This window comes from Pogoniulus pusillus, chromosome Z, assembly GCF_015220805.1.
Source record: "Pogoniulus pusillus isolate bPogPus1 chromosome Z, bPogPus1.pri, whole genome shotgun sequence".
NCBI classification, from domain to species: Eukaryota; Metazoa; Chordata; class Aves; order Piciformes; family Lybiidae; genus Pogoniulus; species Pogoniulus pusillus.
Genome location: NC_087309.1, coordinates 32,512,970 through 32,535,051, shown reverse-complemented (window position 1 = coordinate 32,535,051; position 22,082 = coordinate 32,512,970). Strand labels below are relative to the sequence as shown.

At 42.0% G+C, this 22,082-nt stretch overlaps 1 long non-coding RNA gene across 1 annotated transcript; it reads right to left on the bottom strand.

Moving 5' to 3' along the window:
• Positions 1 to 10,378: 10,378 nt before the first annotated feature.
• Positions 10,379 to 13,357, bottom strand: LOC135173565 (uncharacterized). Its single transcript, XR_010301377.1, has 2 exons — positions 13,146 to 13,357; positions 10,379 to 11,030 (listed from the first exon to the last, which is right to left on the bottom strand). It is a non-coding gene; the product is annotated as an uncharacterized LOC135173565 (long non-coding RNA).
• Positions 13,358 to 22,082: the final 8,725 nt, after the last annotated feature.

Below are 22,082 nucleotides of genomic sequence, written 5' to 3'. Positions count from 1 at the left end.
AGCAGGTGGATTAATCACAGAGACAGAGGGTGAGGTTAGAGAGAAAAATACAGTCCACAGCCCAGGCAAAGAGTGACTCCCATATCTATGTTTGGATTCTTGTTCTTATACATCTCAGCAAGCCTGTGAGTGAAGCAGACATCAACATTTGTTTCTCTTTCACAACCTGTGATCTAATCCTTCTCACCAAAACATTCTAGCTAGCTTCAAACTAGCACCATAACACATATAACAGCAGTAATTGCAGAAACATGGGGGATCAATGTAAGTACTAATGCAGATCTGGATTTGGATTGCCTTCACTGCTAAACTACTGCTGAGGCTCAGGAAAATTATATGATGTTAATCTAACAACTGAGAAACTAAGCACAGAGAGCACATGAGGATCAGGGCACTTCCACATGATTTCTCCTGTCCCAGCTGAGTGAGTGCCCAATATGGAAACAGATACACCAAAACTCTCTCTGCTTGGGAAACTCCGTCCCACAGACTCTCCTTATTGCAATTGTATCAAAGAACAAGAAACACATCAGCTATCGAATGATGAAGAGATAAGCTCTTAGCTTCATGATTAAAAAAAATGAATAAATATGTTTCTGCTTTGGATACAGATAAATGAACCAGTGTTTTTATTTAAAATACAATTAAATCAAGAAGAGTTGTAGGAAGAGGTAACAGTGCAGTATTCATCCATCCTAAACTTCTTCAAAGCCAAATGACTGCTGGAGACTAATCAGAAAAAAAAACTTGACCGAGAGAGAACAGTCAGACACTCGTCCAGTATTGCCAGTCCTGTTCAGCAGTAAGAGGTGCAAGGCCTGTGTGGGTTTGATCATCAGGGCTGCTTAAATTTCATCCGTTATGAACACACCTCTCTCTGCCACAGTGATCCTTAATACCAAAGCATAGCCACAACATTAAGCTTTGCCACAAATCACAGAATCATAGACTGGCTTAGGCTGGACCTTTGAGATCAGCTGCTCCAATCCTAGCATCATAGAATAGTTTGGCTTGGATGAGACCTCCAAGCACAGGAAGGACATGGACCTGATGGAGCAAGTCCAGAGGTCCAGGAAAATGATCAGGGGACTGAAACACCTCTCTTATGAGGACAGGATAAGGAGTTGGGGCTAGTCAGCCTGGAGAAGGGAAGGCTCTGTAGAGGTATACTGGCAGCCTTCCGGTGCCTGAAGAAGGCTAGAAGACTGGAGAGGAAGGCTGGAAAGGAACTGTTTACAAAGATCTACAGTGATAGGACAAGGTGCAATTGTTTGGACTAGAGAAGAGCAAATTCAGGCTGGACATCAGGAACAAGTTCTTTACCATAAGGATGGTGTTACACTGGAAGAGGTAGCCCAGGGAAGTAGTTGAGGACCCATCCCTCATAATATTCAAAGTCATGATCAACATGACTCTGAGCAACTTGATCTGGTATCCTGATGGGTTAATGGATTGTATCAAGGCACTATAAAAATCAGATTAAATAGCACACTAACACAGGTCATGGTGGCAGGATTCACATTGCCTGGAGACATCTGGTCACCTGTTGTTCCAATATGACAAATAAGTATGGTTGGCCATTGACACAAATAGTGACCCATGACAGAGTCAGTGCCTGCACTGCAAAATGTATTGCCGTGTGCAAATTGTGCATAAACACCTCTGTGACAGATTTATGCCATGTCAGTGTGACACTGCAGCCCAAATCATCACCCTGTCTCTGTGAGAGCACGCTGAGGCTAAATTCAAAGCTGAACTGGGCATAAGAATCTTGGTGCTGAGTTAGGACTGTCTCTTAACCCTTAGAAAAGGAACCATTCAACAGTTCAGTGTGCTTCTGAAGAGGCAGTTTCCAAACCTGGGAGATGAGATGGACAAGTGAAACCTAATCCAAACTGCAGGAAACCAAACAAACCACATTTGCAAGCTGCATGAAAATAAGCAAAATAAACATTTCAAAATCTAAACTCACCCCATTTGCCCTACAATACAAGACATCTGCTTTAAAATTCCCTATCACCTGATTTGGTGTTAAGATGTGCCATTTTTTTTTTCTTTTTTCCTAAAAATGCCCTATCAGGAAAATGGGAGCAGACAAAGGCAGAAGGGCTGTCACTCAACAGTAAGGAGACAAGGATGGAGATGGATAGATGCATTCAAATATGCATGAGCATACTGACAGTGTTAGGGCTCTCACTGCAGTGAATGTACCTGAACAAAAGGCCTTGTTCAACACTTTTCCAAGGCCTTGGATAAAGTCAGGGCTCTGAGTGACATGAAGGCACAGTAAAATTGCATATTCACTATGCTCACCAGTGTCAGCAACTGAGCACACAGGACAGTCCAAGTTCCTTGTTGATCCCACCAGGGACCATGCTGAAGAGCAGTAAGAGTTTGCTTCTTGACCAAGAATAATGACTGCTTTGCAAGGGGGAGAGCAAACCAAAACCACAATACCTGTGCATCTGCAATGCACAGCCCCTTGGTTCACAAAGCAGATCATAACACAGCTGGGGTGTCAGACACATAGAAATGTGGGGCCTATTATGTGTTTTGTGACATCAAAGATACTTCAATTTCAGGATATTTGTGATCTTCCCCGCAGCACATTCAGCTTATGTTTGAGTCTAAATCCATCCTTCTCCACCTCTACTGCTGTGAGAGAAAATGACAGTTACAAGGTTGAATTTTGCTACTTCAAAATGTTTTTCTGGAGATGAGTATAATCTTCATCTTGGTTTCCCAGCTGGAAGGATACTTTAGGGTAAGTCTTGGTGAAGCTTAATAAAGCCTTACCCACACTTTTCTCAATAATCTTCCTCAGGTATAGAAGGGTGAAGACAAGAGCTTGGGGAAAAAATTAATATTAAAACAAAAATAAATTAAAAATAGCATATGTCCAGGGAACCACATTAAAAGATGTTGAAAATCTATCAAGAGAGAGAATCACAGAACCACACAATTGTTTACGTAGGAAGGGACCTCAAAGATCATCCAGTTCCAACCCTCAACACCTCCCACTAGAACAGGTTGCTCAAGTTCTCATCCAACCTGGCCTTGAACACCTCCAGGGAGGAAGCATGCACAACTTCCCTGGGCAACCTGTGCCAGTGTCTCACCACCCTCAATGTAAAGAATTCTTTCCTAACATCCAGTTTACATCTCCCTTCTTGCAGCTTAAACTCATTACTCCTCACCCTGTCATTATAAGACCTTGAAAATAGTCCCTCCCCAGCCTTCCTGTAAGGCCCCTTCAGATATAGAAAGGCCACTACAAGATCTCCTTGAAGCCTCTTCTTCTCCAGGCTGAAGACCCCCAACTGTTGTAGCCTGTCCTCAGAGCAGAGGTGCTCCAGCCTTCTGAGCATCTTCAAGGCCCTTCTCTGGACTCACTCTAACAGTTCCATATCCTTCTTGTGTTGAGAGTTCCAGAACTGCACACAGTACTCCAGGTGAGGTCTGACAAGAGCAGAGTAAAGGGGGAGAATCCCCTCCCTTGCCCTGCTGGCAACACTTTTCTTAATGGAGCTCAGGACATGGTTGCTGTCTGGGCTGCATGTACGCACTGCTGCCTCAGGTTGAGCTTTTCATCAGCCCAGACCCCTAGGTCGTTTTCCTCAGGGCTGCTCTCCAGCCATTCACTACCCAGCCTGTATCTGTGCTTGGGATTGGGCCAACCCAGGTGCAGGACCTTACACTTGGTCTTGTTGAACATCTTGTGGTTGGCCTGGGCCTACCTCTCCAGCTTGTCCAGGTCTTTTTGGACCGGCATCCCTGCCCACTGGTGACTTATAATTGTCTCCTTTTCTTTGTCTCCAGCCACCTGAAACTGAATTCTGTCTGCAAAGTAAGATAAAAATTTGAGTTGCCAATCCAGCTTTACTATTTTCTATGTAGACTAAGTATTGAATCATTGAAGTTGTGGCAGATGGGGATCTGGCCTGTCAGTCATCTGAAATAACTCTGGTATGGTTTAGATTTGTTCTGCTTCTAGAGCAAGCCATCAAAACCATCAGCTCAGCACATCCCTCCTAAGTCAGAAAGACAAGAAACATGGAATACCCTGTGTAAAGCCTTATAGACCATCCAGGTTAGAAAAGCCTGGAAGGAAAGCAAGAAAGCAAAGCAAAAACACAAAGGAGGTTGTGGGGTTGTACAGTTATAATTGTCAAGCTTCATCCACTGCATGCAAGGTACACTCAAGACTTTCCTGGTTGGCAGCTGCTGGCAAGACAACCCCTTTGATATGTATGCAGCTACACACACATCAACCTTCTGTCTGCACATGAGCTGCAAATGTCTTTGCTCAGAGGTATATTTCAGAAGAAATGGTGGAAACCTGTACCAAACAAAGTAGTGCTTTACGTGATGTAATGGTCTGCCTTGTGACTGCACTGGGGACAAAATGTATGCACATCAGTGGGAAGACAAGGCCACGACCAATTAGCAATTCATATCTACTCTTGTGTAGTTTCTCAAACTTCATCTCCATTACAAATTAGGCAATCATTTCAGCCCAGCTTTGAAACACAGGTGCATCTAAGACATTTCCTAAAACATAAATACTTTTATGAAAGTCTTTGCCTAAACAGTATTTAGCAGACTAAAAAATTACATCCAGGAAATGTGACTGAGATTTATGAAGGAGAACTCTGAGATCAAGCATCTGAACAGCGGTGCTGAATATTTCCATCATAGCAGAGATTAAAAGTCCACATTAACAAATCTATCACTTCTCCTAAATGCAAAGTAATGGTTTATTAGTCAGAACTCTTTAGTTAAAATTTGCTATGATGATTTGTCATAAAGCTAGAACATTTGCTCCGCACTTTAAAGATTCCTTGCCTGTTTGACAAATGCTTATTTACAAGCATTAAAAATGTGAAGCAGTATGTGTGTTTCAATGATTCTTTTTCTGAACCTGACTTCACTTACTGAGTGAAAAAAAAAAAACCACCACCAAACTCAGCATTTCAGAAACACAGGGGCAAGGACTCTGAGGAATCTCTACCCCAGAAAAAGGTATTCCTGCACAAATTACTTGGACTTTTAGACCTGGTGCATTGGAGTAAGTGGCCATCTAGCTTGGAGAGAGTCAGCAGATGAATATGAGGGTCACAGCTTTGTATGGCTAGACATAGCTGCTATGGAAATGGGGCAGCAGCCAATTGCACAGGGAGGTAGCTGTGACCCCTCCATCCCTTTCTTTGCAAATACTTGACTGTGTGGCCAATGGAGATGTACAGACAGTGTCCAACACCTCCTCCAGCAAAGAGTGTGAGCAGACACCATATATTGTGTACACCTATGGCTTGCGTTCACATGGAGACTGGCATGTCCAGCAAAGCCATGAGAGACAAGGAAGGCTTCTGCATGATGTCCAACCCTGCAGGGATCACACTGCACAGCCCTAGAGTTACACTGAGCACAGGATCATGGTTATTCAGCAACAGTCATAGAATCATAGAATCATAGAATCAACCAAGTTGGAAGAGACCTCCAAGATCATCCAGTCCAACCTAGCACCCAGCCCTAGCCAGTCAACTAGACCATGGCACTAAGTGCCTCATCCAGGCTTTTCTTGAACACCTCCAGGGACAGTGACTCCACCACCTCCCTGGGCAGCCCATTCCAACAGCAAATCACTCTCTCTGTGAGGAACCTGAGTCCCTGAGTGACACTTTTTTCCTCCATCATTCCTGCTAGAAACTTCTCTAAGTTCATCCGTCTCCAGATAGATCATTAATTTTTGATCCAGAAAACGAAGCAGTCAGAGTTTGAGATCTTTAAAAATAATGACCTATACTGAACCAAACGAAACCTCCTTGCACCTCTTCCAGTACAACAGTGCATTACATTTTTCCCCCAGGATTAGCAAGGAACATTGTTTCATATCCTGGGATAACTGCAGCACAATTTCACAGGCTGCACAAAACAGCTGAACATAAACCTTCGAACAAAAATAAAAGGTGTCGCTTCCTTTTGGGACATCATTATGAGCATCCAAGTATTTAACTAGCTTGCAGAGAGCACAAGTAGGGAGAGATACTTGAAGGCTCTCTATCAGCAGCTAATCAGCTAATTACGCAAAACAATGTAGGCCTGACTGGTAGCAAATATGCTCAACTCTGGTTTCCTAATAAGAGAAGTAGACAAGATAATTGCAATGTAGTACTTGCCTACGGGTTAATACAAACAGAGAATCTGGAGTGAGACTGGTGTTGTCCAATCCTCCCCAGTGTGCTAGAAACCAACACTTCTCCTCTCACATACCTGTGGGGTTTTATTATACCTTTTTCTATGGTTTTGCTTTGAATTATAAGAAATTCTAATTCTAGGCATTATAAATCTTGACATGTTATTAAATTTAGAAAATAGTACTTGAACCTGATTTGAAGATGGCCTAGACACACAAAGTTGTTCAGCCAAACTAATCTTGAACATAGATCCTATGAGGAGCAGCAGAAGGAGCTGGAGAGAAGCCGGGAGACGAGGAGGCTGAGAGGAGACATTACTGTTCTCTACAACTCTCTGAAATGAGGTTATAGCAAGGTAGAGACTAGCCTCTTCTCTCAGGATCTCAGGAGACATTTGATAGGATGAGAGAAAATGGCCAGAAGTTCTTTCAGGTGAGGCTTAGATTGGATAGTAGGGAAAAATTCTCTACCAAAAGGGCCATTGGGCATCAGAACAGGTCACCCAGAAAAGTAATGGAGTCACCATCCCTGGAGGTGATCAAAAGACACCTGCATGAGCAGCTTAGGGACACAGACTAAGAGTTGTGTGCAAGGAGATATTAGTTTATGGTTGGACTTGATGATCGTATGGCCTTTTCCCACCAGGAGATTCTATGATTCTGGTCCATGTGTCCACCATGTATAACCACCATCAAAACGGCAACTTTTATTGTAATGGTGATGACAGGGTAAGAAAGGATGTGTTTACTTGTTTGCTTATCAGTTAGATACCCTACCAGGAGTGGAGGATCACTGGAAAAATCAGTGTGAGGATATCTCTTGTAGCCCCACAGGTGGTGCATACAGTATGGGTATACAGAGAAATACAAGTTTCCTGGCACAGCAAAGACAAAATCTATTGTTTAAAAATATGTCTCTGTACACATTCATGTTAATATGTGTTAGCTTTGTGTTCTCAGCTTCATGCTGGGACAAAAGAATTTTAAGTAGCTGCCTTCCTGTATGAAGGAAACTGTACTGGTAGAATGGGCCCAACCTGCACTTCCACATAAAAAATGGTTTTTAACTTTCTGTTTCTAACCCTTTGTAACAGGGTGAGTGGAAGCCACAGCCCATGAGAGGGGGTCTCAAGGGCTATCTGCAGTGGGAGGGTTGTATCCAGGGCACAGAGATAAATTTGGACCAGTGATGCTGAGTGCATAGCTGGCCCATGCCATCATATCAGAACCCAAAGAAGGGGAACATTACCAGTACTGGTTCACAAGTGTGAGATGAAAGAAGGTAAATTCAGGGCAGAAAGGCTGGTCAAGATAATTTTTCTGTTTCAACTCTGTCTTTACAAGGCACTGAAGCCTCTAATTGCAACACGAGGGAATGGGTCACTCAATAATTATGAGGCTTAACCTAATTCAGCAAGGGGAAAACCACGGAGAGGTATAAATTCAGGCCTCAGCTCAGTACCATTCCCCAAGCACCAAATTTTCCTCGGTTTTGCCTTTGCTGGATTAGGGGGGACAGAGCACTGCCAAGAGCTGCAGCAAAGCAAGCAAATCCAAACGTTCAACTTTCTCACAAAAGACTTCTTCATTTCTCAGAAGAATTTTAAAAAAAGCTTGTCCTCTGATGTTTTATACATCCCCTTTGTGTCTGTGATGCTATGTATATTTTCTTCCCTAGATAGGGTACCCTTTCACTATTCTTCTGCTTTTCAATGAGGAGGTAGCAAAGGACAGCAGGCTTATTTAATGTGCCCTCTCAATGCAGTAAAGCATTTCCTCCTCTCCTTTTCCAGTGGTTCACGAGTAACAGAGGCAGTTTGTGAAGATGTAGTCTAAAACTTCAGCGTTTTCTGTAGGGCCATTTGTTTGACTCAAAACCCACGATCTGTGCCAAGCCCACGACATAATGTTCAGAGCCAGCAATTTAATGGAAATTGTTTTAAGTTTGTATTTCCTACCACAGGCTTTCTGAAGCACTTTCAGAATTTTCCTTTCAGGTTAAGCTAAAGCTGTTCTGTATAAATATTGATGTAAGGGTGTGAAGGGGGAATCACCTTCCATGCTCCACCCAACAAAAATGTTGGAAAAAATGATGCATTTTTGGTAGTGCCTTTTAAACATGTGGACAAGGGCAGCCTTTGACTGTATTTTACTGGCTGGCTGGCTGGCAGCCACTGCAGCCTTGGCCAAAATCAAAAAATACAGAAAATATTATATTCTTCAGAAGCTAAAGGAGAAAATATTTTCCCTGACCCCTTTAGTTATTTTCTGGGTTTAAATGTATGGTTGTACTGTTGCAGAAGTACAACTGCTGCTCAGGAAGTCACATCTAGACATGAGTTAAACACTGCCCCAACTAATTACAAGAAAAATGTCCTTTAATGATGTTTCCACACCGGAAAAATAAAACAGGCTGGTTCTCTAATGTGCTACAGCAAGCAGGTATTCCTTACTGGCCTCTTCTCTCTGATTTCTCATAAAAGCAGAAAGAGAGAGAGCGCGTCAAGAGGGGTCACAGAACCAAGAAGGTATCATTTCTGGAAGGGCAAGAGAAACCAGACAACAGTTCTGCACACTTTTTGCTTCAGATCTGGGGAGTTTAGCATCCTGACATTTCTGTATTTGACTCCTAAGCTGTTCTTCTTTTTACTTTAAGTTTCCACCATCACACTGGTTTAGCTTCAGATGGCATTTGCTCTGACACCCAACCAGATGAGCAGTGAAAAGACTCAGATCCCAGAAGTCTTCACCAGATAAACACGAGTCCTCCAAAGCAAGGTCACTATGGAGCTTGGCATTATGACACTTTCTAAAGCTGGTTCAAACTTGTTTGTTGGGGTGTGGGTTTTGGTTTTTTTTTCCCCGCTCTTCTCTCATGGAAATGGGTTTGGGGAAGGAAAATCAAGTAGCTGCACCTACCAGATGACAAGACAGATTTAAAAGACTTCTGCCACCTCCTGGGGTAACATTGAAGCTGTTTCTCTTTTCACCCTGAACGTTGCATTGCACAGGACAACTTTCTAATTAAATACTGACAGTCAGAATCTGTCACTGAAACGTAAATTTGCTGAGACACATTGCATTGTCAGACTGCAGCCACCCGTTGGACAGAACTATGGTACAATCCTGTGCCCTTCCTGAAGGACAACAGATTCCTCCATCACTGCTCTGAGCTATGTGTGCTGCCAGACCTACTGCATTTAGTCAGAGGGAGAGACATATGCACTGAGGCTAATAAATGAAATAATGAATGAAAGCCACATCAAATGTGGCATTTAATTCCCACACTCATTTACTGGCCTAATTTATTTTTTAACTCACACAGCTATAACTCTATGTCAGTTCATAGTCATAATAAGTTTAGATCAGTACTTAAGGGCCTCACTTTTGAACATGTTCAAAACCCCCATTATATTAAGTTTATATTGAATTAGTAAAAGGTAATTACAACAAGAACTTGGCAGTGCAAAACCATAGTTTCAAAGTAAAATGTAAAAAAAAAAAAAAAGTCCATTCATTTTTCTCTTACCCCCCAAAAGAATAAATACTACGCCAAACTAATTCTAAAGTATTGTTTTAATCAGATTGAGACCAACTGGTTTGATGGAGTTTGTCATTTGTGGAAATTCTCTGTCAGTTTAAATTATTTTCCTACCCTTTAAATCAAGACCAGATGACTTTTTAACACAAATAGCACTTAACAAATAATTGGGACAGAACTGGAAGTCACCCGATGAATTTCCTGGTTTTGTGGATTCTAAATTCTACAAGAAAGATAATGGAAATGGTCCCTTCTGAGTTGAAGGGCTTGTGAAGGCAGCAAGCGTTTCTCAGCTAAGATCTTTCTGACCCATGCTAATTCTTTCCAATCAAGTCAGGCCTCCATGAGTACCAAAGGAAAAACATGGTGGGGGAAATATGTGCAATTAGAATAGGTAATTTCACTCCAATACTGACTCAGAAGTGCCAGAATAAAAGCCTAATTCTCTCAGGCTGAACCCACGTTGTCAAACCTAGTGCAGGCAATTGAGAATTGATTATTTCTTTGCAACACCTGTTTTACCTTCATCGTGTGTTCTGGTGTGTTGCAGAAATCTGTTTAGCTTGCTGCAGGAGCATGGTCAAGGCCCCACAGATCAATGTGAACAAGGTGATGCCACATGGACTTCAGATGATTCAACATGAATTATGCCAGAGACATTTATTGATCATTTCGGCTCTCAATATATACCCTCAAGGCATAAGGCACACACCTACACATTAGCATAGTCAAGGACAACCCATTCCATCAGCATAAACCACACCTTGTTTTCCTCATTCACGAGGTGTCCGTTATCTGTCCTTTCTGAGATAAGTTACCCAGCTGCTTGTGAGAACCAAGGTCACAATCCATCTGTTATTATTCTTCTACACTCCGTTCCCACACTGGTGTACAGAGAAAAGTGAGCTAGCTCAATCTGAAAGGAAAATAAGAGACTAGGTAGGGAAGGAGGTAAGGGTTCAAGTGTCTGTATGCTTGGTTTAAAAACAAAAACAAATTCCTGTTTTCAGGAATAATTGAACTTTTCCATTTTCCCTTCCCACTTTGGGAGTTTGTTATAAAGAGGACAAAAGATTTCCTAAACTTCCCTAGTTCACTAAGAAAGTGAAAGTTTACCAAAAGTTCATCTATTTAGTAGCTTCTCTTGAGTCTTGCATGATCTTGAAGCAACTGAGGACTGTGCACATTTTAATCTACTCCGCTGCAGACGGAGTTTTTCTCATTACCATACTGGAGTGTATTCATGCAGAGATTTGTGCTCCAGACTGCATGGAGGTTGAGCAATCTCCAGACCTGTGCCAAAGAAAAGAGGGAGGAGAAAATGGGATAGCAGAACAAGCATGGCTGATGCACCCTAGCAGCTACTTTTACAGTACCCATTTGTCACAGACTTGCCCCTAGGTCTGATTTAATCAGTATTACCTGGAATTAGGAACAACCACAGAGACAAATATTTTTCTGAGGATATTCAAGAGCATATTTTCCTGCACAGTGGACATGTCTTTGTGGATAAATACCCTTGCGAAGCAGCACAACCTCCTGCTTTGGAAGGCTGGTCCTGGAAAAGGCAGGGGTTCACCATCTGTGATGATAAATAAAGCAATAATAACTCGTTTTACTAATAAAGCAAATCCTACCAGCTCTGCAAACTGAACCAAGTCCTCACAAATTGTGACGTCTTTGGCTCTAAGGATCCACCAGTCAGACAGACATCTTGCACAACCTCTTGATATATGGGACATGCTTGGCACTGCTTTTGACATGCATCTGTGTGGCTGACTGCTCCTGATTCCAGCAACAGTACAGGAAACAAAAACCCAAAACCTAATCTAAACAATCCAGGGTAGTTTGTTTGCATAATGACAACACCCTTGAAGGCAAATTCAACACAGTAAAGCAGAGTTTTGCACCTTTGGACTTCTGCCTCCCTTTCTGAATGCCTGGACCCTCAAGACCAGTCACCTTAAAAACTCCAAGTCCAGTGTCTGCACTGCTGGCTGAATCATCCCCTTTCTGTTTCCCCAGGGCTTTGCAGGCAGTACTCACTTGCATTTTAAGCTAGCAGTATTTCTAGTATAGATCTGTAAAGGCTCCAAGTGCATGCAGCAGACTTGGGTGAAGAAAACAGCATCAAAGAGTGGGTTAATATGTGTTTGCCTTATACAGACCACTGCAAGTCCTCTAAATAGTATTGTTCTGACACAGAGCATTAGCATCCTTGAACAAAACCCACAGCAACAAAAGCCACTACGCTGGGCAATCATATATGTCAGCTGTAAGCACTGAAGGCCAAGGTCTCAGTTGAACCTCAAATGATTCATTACGTTGTGTATCTGACTCAGTTTTCATTGGCACCTATGTTTGGGTGAATAATGTTTTGGCTTGGTAGATTAATCAAAAACGACAGTGGCAAGCTGTCTGAGAGACTGATCATAACAAAGAAAACGAGAGGGAAAGCAGAAGAATGCAGCATTTTTCACATCATTCGATTAAAAAGCACGGAGCCCTTCACTCTGAAGCGCCAGCTGCTGAGGTATGCCACCTTCAAAAATGTGGCAGCATTCAGGAATTGGACATCTATCAAATAAAGATAACAAAGACTGCCCATTTGTGAAAGAAAACACACAGCCTTGAAAATCCAGCAAATTCCTATTATTCATTCTGCCAAAACAAGTGCCTGCAGGTGGCTTGTCTTGTATGAAGTGCACTGCACAACAAAATAAGGTAAGGAAATCATTGTTCTCTTGTTCTGCAGAGCAGTGAGAGTTTGAGAGATAAAGCAACCACTGTCCTGGGAAGGGTGGCATTTCTTTTCTATACATTATTTCTTCACACCGTGCTAGCAGCATTGTTAACAAGGCCTACAAAGACCCTGCACAAATTGACTTCAGAAAAAGAAATTCAAGACTTTCCAAGTGGAATATGACTTTTTTAAAAACAGTTCTTATTTCAGCCATGCTTTCAAGTTTCACTCACTCTTTCTTTTCATACATACAAGAACCAAAATGGATGTGCCCAGCTAGTTCACGCAGCATTACTGTTGTTCAACATGGAGGATAGAGGACATCAGCTATTTATCACATCTCCCAGACTTGTCCTGATAATCAACAGCAAGCTGGAATTCGGATAAGTTCTTTAAAATCTTTAGCCATCTGTTGTGGAGGCAAGGAATTAATGTGGCCAAGTCAGGAATTTTATACAAAAACAGAATTATTTTATTTTCCATCCCCAAAACTATATACAGAAATTAATTTAGTTTTAATTAACAGATTCAGCTTGTTTGAGAAAATCTACAAAGATACCATAGATAATTTGACTGTTTTTGGAAGTCAGAAGTTGGAAAAGGCTTTAGCTATTAAATGAATAGCATTTCCCACTTAATAATAAAGCTGAGCCAAAATAACTCACAGTCAGGCTGACTTGGTCCAGCGGCCCATGCTCTCGCTCACTCTCAGAAGCTGTAGGAGAATCGTAAAGAGGTATTCAGGTCTGCACAAAAGGTGTTAATAGGTGTAGCAGTCCCTTGGAACAGAGCACCAGGGGCTCCTGCTGCAGAATCTATCCAGGCCAGGCGAGGCGGGAGGAGAAGTCTCAGGCAGGCAGGAACGCTCAGGCAGGCACAATCTCTAAGGCAGGAACCCTAAAGGCGGGAAGTCCCCCAATATTTATACCCTTCCTAGACAAAGAGCAGAGTTAACACTTCCTAGGCGCGAAGACCACAGCCAATCCCAGCCCGATTCTAAGGCAGGCACTGCACGGGCACCCCTCGTGCTGGAAGGGCCTCTTGCTCACCCCCTTCATGCCTACAGGGCAGGGGGGGAAACAAGTCTCCAGGTTACCATCACAAGTAATTACAGAGTCAGAGTCTTCAGTAAGATTGCTCTTGTACTTACAAATACCCTCAAGATATAATGATGTGTGGCAAAAGATGTTCTAAAAGCCACACTATCCAAATATCCTTTGTTCTTTTATGGCCATGGACTCAAGCAACTCTAGGTCCTGTCTTAGCCAGCTAGCTCATTTCTCCCAAGACACAGACACAGGTATTCAGAGAAGTTTCTCACAAAGTTCTCTAGTGTCTCATAGCTTTTACCGAAAAGATATTTTCTCTGTCGTAGCTAATGCTGGGACCTAAGACACTGCTGTCCTGGTAGGGCATAAATCCTGCCAGGCTGGTTTAACCCTTGCTCTTCTCCTCCTGTTGTGGGGTCTGGGAGTTGATTTAGATGAGCAAACAATAAAGGTTTGGCCCCAGCAAAGCCTTAAGGGCTAGGGGGCTTAGCACCACATATCGGTGTCTTGTGCTGCCCTCAACATGCCTGAGTGGTTAAAGTAGGCATGAAGCTTCAAATTCATTGGCCAGAACAATGGTGCTAGTGCCTATTGGCCAGTTTGATGAAGTATTTAAAGGGCACCTGCCTTTCTGCATCCTGCCTTCCTGCATTCAGCATGCAGCCTTCTTGCCTCTCATCATTTGTGGCTCATTAAAGGTGGCCATGTGTCTCAGCTAACGCTAGAATCTTAGCAGCGACTCCTTCCCCTCTGTCTGGACTATTTTGTGTTTTACCTAGGATCATTATCATGCATTTAAAAGTGTCTTTGATACAGGAGACTTATTCAGGGACCAAAAGCATCATGAGTACATATGCTGGAGTGAATGCCAAGACTCCATAAGCATAGTTAGAATTTTTCCTGTTTTCACATTACTATTTTCCAAGTTCTGATAATCTGTTTAATTCTGTGCAATTGCTTCCTGACAACTGAAAATCCAAAGAATCTCAGGGAATTTTCCCTTTTGAAAAATATTAATAATAAAAATGATATTAATACATAAATTAATATTTGTAACTCATAATGATTATTAATTTCCAATACAACTGCTTTGAAAATTCAGGAAAATAACTTCACTAGGAAACTGAGGAATATCCCAAACACAGTTCATACTCTGGAACTGACACTGCATCCACTTACCTCCTGCCAAAAACTTTAAGCACCATGGTTCATCTATGTCATAGCAGCCAAAGTCTTCCATGTTAGATCACAGCAGTGTCCTTCAATCAGCACTGAAGAAATAATAAGAATCAATCTATTGAAAAAAAAAAAAAAAAAGAGAAAGTCATCAACCTTCCCCAAAACAAAGCACACACAACTAATACTTCTTATTGCAAAATTTCAAACACCATCAGTTTCCCCCAGGCTTTGAACACTCTGAAGAAACCTGTCAGGAAGATGTCAAGCAATACATTTCATTGAAAGCCATCCAATGAACACTTCACTTTGAATTGATTTTTGTGACTGCCTGCCACTCAGTTGGTAAATCCTCTCCCCTCTTGCAATGAGTTCTCTCTTAAGATACAAAAAAGAGGTAAGTACAGGCAGCTAGGATGCTTCACTTTTCAAGCATTTATTCAGCACAAAACCCCCATGCAATCGTACACAACTTGTTCCTGTATGTTCTCTGTGTGTCACATGCAAAATGGAAATAATTTTTCTCTACCACAGCCAGATTCTTACCAGGCTCAGAGACACTACTATATGAGTTGAATAGCATTCACAACATATGAAGCATAAGCCCAATTGTCTGACTGAGGAGAAACACAATAGCTTACCTCAAACAATGTATACTAGAGGAAGGGGTTGACAGATAATAATCCATACACCTTTTTCTTTGTTAACATACATAAAGACAGGACAAGACTGGTAGGCACAAAATATCCATCAGAAAACTCAGATTTTATTTTATTTTTTTTCCCGTTGAGTGTGAAGGAGAAACTTCAGGAGGATCCTCTGGGTCTCAGATTTCAGAGGGAGGATCAGAGGGCATTTGGAAACCAGCAGGAACTCATAAATCAGAGAGTAAGGGACATTCAGCCCTCAGAGAAGGGAAAAGAGAGATCACTAACCCCTTCATCTTAAATGTTGGCTTAGCCTCACCAACTGGACATCTCAAGATAAACTGCCAGATATCTTTTGAAGAGACAGCCCTGTTGCTTACTGTCTCTCACCAAAAAGTCAACTAATTTTGTCTGTGTCTCAGCTGGAGTTCATAGCTGTGGTCACAGAAGTCATGAAAGTGTCTCCTTCAAATTCCTGTCTCACAATTTAGCACTTTGTACAACACTTTGAGGTCTGCTTTGCTGCTTAGCTCCTATCCTGCACTTCTGTGCTGTAACTTCCCCACATTATTTCATTGCAATGCAGTAATGCACACTACCTTTCATCATTTGGTCTGCTCATCTATCCCTTTGGCCTGCCAACATGTTTCAGATTGTACTTCCTTTACTGTTACATAGAACTTGAAATTGCTGTGACTATAACACTCCTGCTGAGGAGAGCTCCCCAATGACTGAAAAAGGCAAGTGATAAAACACCAGAGGAGCACAAGCAGCTGTGTAGCTTATTTTGGCAACAGAAGACTTGCTGATTTAAATAGAGCTGCTTGAAAAGTAAGGCACTAGTAAATTTGCGTCATGGTGTCTGGCTGCTAAGGCAAAAGCCCACTAGACTACTGCCTCCAAATGTCAGTGCATAGGTGAGTATCTGCCTTGCAAAGAAATAAGCAGAGACTAAGGAGAAATACACCCTTACTGAGATGTCTTTGGAGAGGTCAAATTTATGCCAAGGCGGGGTGGTGGTGGTGTCATACTTTTTGATTTCAGAGGCAGCTGAAGTTTTCCAGTAGAGCCCCCAAGATGTCTCTGAAATGAAAGTTCTGAAAACCCACGTAGCTGTCTCCTAACCAATGGTGAAAGCTGCCATTTTCAACAGAGACCAAATGCCAGCTCTGTGTAGATTTAAGGATCTGGTCAGGGAGGAAAGCACACCAGAGCACAGCCAAGATCTTCCCACCACCATCTCCTGCTTCCACTTTTTCATAAGAAGTACTTGATACTCCTCGTTACTTGGATTTTCTTCTGCCTATGTTCATACAATAATTAGAACATTTTATTTAGTGTCTAGTTTTGCCTAAATATAAGTGCACTTCATCAATATTTGAATCCTACTGATGTTTGCCTGTTTCAACTCCTAATTCCATGACTGAAAAAGCAATTGAGCTTGTATTAACCAGATCACCAAAAATAAATAATAAAAATAGTTTCCTGTCATTTCACAGTAAACAAGGTTTAGACAAACAAATTTCATCCTGCAAGAGATTTTAGCTAGGAAAAGTAACTTTCCTCTCTTTAAAACTGGTGCATGTTGCAAGCCTGTTTGTTGTGTTTAATCCTTAGCACTATTCCGTCCCTTTGCATTATTCAGTCAATAAAAAGTAGATGGAAAACTGACTTAGACTGCATTGAAGACATTCCTGTTGCAGAAGATGTACAAATAAATACACACTTCCTACTCTTTGACAAGTTCTGAGTGGAGATGCTGACCTCTGGAAATTCATCATGGATTTGTCAGTTCTTGAAGGTTGAATTAACAAAAAAAAAACCCCACGTTTTTCACAGCAGCCCCAGCATTAGTGGAGGGACACTTAATCAGCAAGTCTTCCTCTGATCCTGTTTTTCAGGCTGGTTTAAGCATACACAAGGGCTGACTGCCTTGTGTCGCTCAGTGTTGTTCTATACTGGCTCCCAAAAATGTTGCCTTTGCACCTAAAAAAATGTTGATGAACTTCAAGGGGTTTAGGGAAAGAGATGCTGCACTGACCTAAAATAAGCACTAAACACACATCCAGCCTGGACTTAAAAACATCTAGGGATGAGGCTTCCACCACCTCCCTTGGCAGCCTGTTCCACTGTCTCACTACCCTTATGGTGAGGAGCTTCTTTCTAACATCTAAATCTACCCTCCTCTAGCTTGGATCCATTCTCCCCAGTCCTATCACTACATGGCATTGTAAAAAGTCCCTCAACAGCTTTCCTGTAGGCTGCTTCAGATACTGGAAAGCCACAATAAAGTTTCCCTGGAGTCTTCTCCAGACTAAACAAACCAACTCTCTCAGCCTGTCCTCAAAAGAGAGGTGTTCCAGCTCTCTGATCATCCTCATGCCCTTCCATCATGTCCATATCTTTCTTGTAACGGGGGCTCCAGAACTGGACACAGTACTCCAGATGGGGTTTCACAAGAGCAGTCTAGAGGGGCAGAATCACCACTCTCAACCTGCTGATCACACTTCTCTTGATGCAGCCCAGGACATGGTCGGCTCCCTAGGTTGCAAGTGCACACTGGTGGCTCATGTTGAGCTTCACACCTACTGGCACCCCCAATTCGTTTTCTTCATGGCTGCTCTCAAGCCAATCACTGCCTGTATTGGTGCCTGGGATTGCCTTGACACAGATGCAGGACCTGAATACAACAAAGTCAGGAAAAAAATTGAAGCACAGCTCTAGAAAGGAAGGAGGGAAATACCAATTTTGTTTCTAATACTGGGCAGATTTCATCACTGGTCAAATGTGGGTTGTATCTGATCTAGTCTGTGTCCCTATCCAGGGCAGGGGGATTGGCACTAGATGATCCTTGAGGTCACTTCCAACCGTGACAATTCTGTGATTCTGTATCTGAGCTTGAGTGGGGTTTCAATAAGATAACCAAACAGTTAACCAAACCAATGGAACTTTGAGGATTTAAAAAAAAAAAAAAAAAAAAAAAAAAAAGTAGAATTAAAGAAGGAAAAAAAAAAGACCAGATGTCTTTTATTTCTTCAGCTTAAGATGGAAAAAACAACACACAACCAAGCCATTATTCACATTAAGAGCTACATTTGCTGCGTGATAGAGTTACAACCTGATCCTCAAGTGATCCCATATGAATGCAGCCGACTGGACACAAACATAAACATGCAAAACAAGTCAGAGTACTGGCCAGTTGTCAACAAGTTATGAAAAGGCTGTTTCTCTCCTAACTCAGCAATGGTCCACTGCACTGTGACTGCTCTAAGTTTGAGGCTAGATTCCTGCTGCATGCACAAGAGAAAACAACCTCCATCTGCCTGGCATTTGCCCTCGGCACCAGAGCCCAGGGCGGTATCCCTAGTGTTGGGGTTTGGTTGCCAATGGCTTTGTGGAAAGTTTTGTACAAGGAAAGATGCTCACCCTTGGCCTCCATGGAAGGAGCACTGCTGGCACTCAGTACTGTTTCTGGGAACCATCTCTTCTGGACTGAGGGCTCAAACTAGTATCTAAGTACAGAATAAATGCTAAATTCTTCAGAAAGTCATTAGCAACTAGGTAACAGATTGTTAACTCCAAGGTGTGACGGTTATGCAAAATTAATAATCTGTATTAATTTTGATATCCAGACAAAGATTGTTAATAACTATGAAAACTGTTTATTAACATTAAAACTCGCCAGAAACTTATTCACAAGGTTCAAAAACACGCAATTTGGAAATTTATATATGCAGGGAACAGGCAAAACTAGAGCACTTATTTTCTTAGTGACAAACATGATACTGGAAGAGAAGATTCTTGCAGTTAATTATACTGCTTGCAGTTAATTATATCATTTACCCACTTAGATGGACACAGGAAGCCACTTTCTGCTTATGGCAGAAGGCAATTAGTGGATTAAAAGAGGCTTTAAGTATTTACTCACAAAATACTATCAGACAATACCCAAAGCATGTGGAAGGGTTGCTGTGATCTCAAAGCCATTAGAGGCTTTGGAGTTTCCCAGGCTCTTTTCTCAGGATAATGGGTCTCTATAGCATAGTCTCTGACCTGGTTCCTCTTGATTCCCAATTCAGCAGAAGCCTTGCAGAGGGGCAGGCAGGATGCAATGCAATGCGCAGTCTTGGGACAATGTCATGCTGGCTATGCAAGCCAAACTCATGCAGGTGTTTAGAGCCTGTTCCTGGTAAACTCAAGGCAGTGGAGTTTACAAGCAGTTTCAGAATGCAATTGGGCAGCAGCACATCATGCTACCTGTTCATTCCTTTTTATCAATACCAGCCTGAGACTAATGGACCTTTAGACATAGATTAGCCAACCAGAATGGCACTTTTCCAAGCTTGATGATATTAGGTGAAACCAGGGATTTTGTCTTCCTGTCCTGCGGTTGTTTCCCCCAGCACAGAAGGATGGGGGGCAGGGAAACATGCCTGGACAAGCCAGAGTCCTTAGACTCAACGGCTCCAGGTCCTTTGTCCTCTTGCCCATGATTGCTTCTCCCCACAGCAGAAGAGGGAGAGCAGAAAAACGTACCACAGCAAGCCAGAGCATGGATAAGTCCATTTTTGGCCTATCAGGCCTACCATGACACAAGGTCATGTTGAACACTGGTTGTATAGGGGTTGTTTTATGGCTTTATGACTAAATGAATCAACCCCATTTAAAATGTCACTGAATTAATTACATTTAAAAAAAAAAAAAGATAATTTGTAGGTTACAGAATACACTTCAAATCTGGACTGACAATGGCAGAAGGCAGTCACTGAAGCTTTACAAAATTAGAACTTCCAGAAAAGATCACTTAGTTATAAACCAAATGGAACTATGTTTCTGCTTCCATTGATCTGTCCTGGACTCTGTTGCTGCCCTTTCACACTGACAGCCTTATTTCACTTTATATAGTGTCCAGTTCCCAGGCGCTAGTACCATCAAACACCAGCTGTGAATTATTTATTTGATTAAAAGTCTAACATTACTTGACAGATAAACACTTTTTCAGGGCACTCAGGCAAAAGACATTACTGCCTGCCTCTTTTCATGTGACATCATAACTTACAAATAACCTTTGTAATGTTTAGCCATCTGATTCTGCACCACAGGTACTGCTACCCAGCACTGCTGCTCAGCACATTACTCTTTTATGTTTTGGTTCTTGCACTTGTCACTTGCTGAGACACTGTAAATCTATTTAAAATCACATGTCCACACTAAACACTGTAAAATCACCACTCTCTGATCTAGCAGCATCTGTGTAGGAGCAAATGCTCTCCCCAGTCCTACTTAGTCTGCATCTGACCTTTACGGTTGTGCCATAGCAAGTTTAAAGTCTGGATACACTTCAGCTTGAACTTACTCTTTCTTACAGCAAGTGTCCACTCTATGCTAGGTATGTACTGGATGCACATTTACTCTCTCTGATGTCTCTGTGAAGAACCTATGTGTTGTAAAGAAGTAACTTATTAATCCAACAAAACTCTTGAGAATATCAACTGTAGAATGTGACCTGTAATATATTGTCTTGTTTGATGATATACATATATTAAATGCTTTGTTTATGCATATATACATATAAATGCATCCATATGTTAGTTTAGACAAGGACATATTAGAATGAGTCCACCATTAGCCCACACAGATGACTAAGGGACTGGAGCACATGAGGGATAGATTAGATGACCTTGGGAAGTCCCTTCCAATCAAAACCATTCAATGATTCTATGATTCTACAGTTCTTGTAAGCAGGGGTTGAAAGATCTGAGGATAATCACCCTGGAGAAGAGGAGCTGCAGAGGGACCTTATGAAGTTTAAGTACCTGATGGAAGGGAGTAGCAGAGCCAGGCTCCTCTCAGTGATAGCCAGAATAAGAAGCAGTGGGTATAAACCCATGTGAACATAAGAAAACACTTTGTTCTGAGGGTACTCAGAGACTGAACTGAGATGTCCAGCAAGGTCATAGAGTCTCCATACATGGTGTAATGAAGGGGTAATTTATATGAGATTATATTTTTCCAACATTAAGATTGTTTATTTTTGATATTCAGAACTGCTGCCACTCTCCAACCACTAATTTTAATAATAATCAGTTATTTGTGTTGTTCTGGAAACTTTATACAGATAATAACTAGATCTGGAAATACCTTGTAAAAATACATAAACATTAATTGAACTGGAAGAGGAGGTTCCTGCGGTCATTATACTGCTTATGGTTGATTATGCTGCTTGCCCACTAGATGGACTCAAGTAGCTCTTTCTGCTTATGGCAGAATGCAATAGCAAATTACAAGAGACTTTAAGTATTTACTTAAATATTATCTCATGACTCACAGGGCTAGCTACAGCTTTAAACAGTACCCAAACACTTTCAGGGAATTATGTTAATTCTCAGCCACTGAGGCTTCTGATTCTTCCCAGGCTTCACAGAGTGCTGGGAAAGGAGGCAGACAATCTCTGACCTTATCTCTTGGCTCCTTTGGATAATCTGTGTATCTCCAGGACCTCCCGTCTTGGCAGGAGACTTTCAGGTGCAGGCAGGATGTCTTGTAATGTGCAGCCTTAGCATGATGTCACACTGGCTATGCAGGCTGGAGACATTTAGAGCCCATTCCTGGTAAACTCAAAGCAGGTACTTTCCAGGCAATTCAGAATGCACTGAGGCAGTAAGCAATAGCAGCAGGCAGCAGCAGACACAAATACAATAGCAGAGTACACTGTGTTACTTGATCAAGT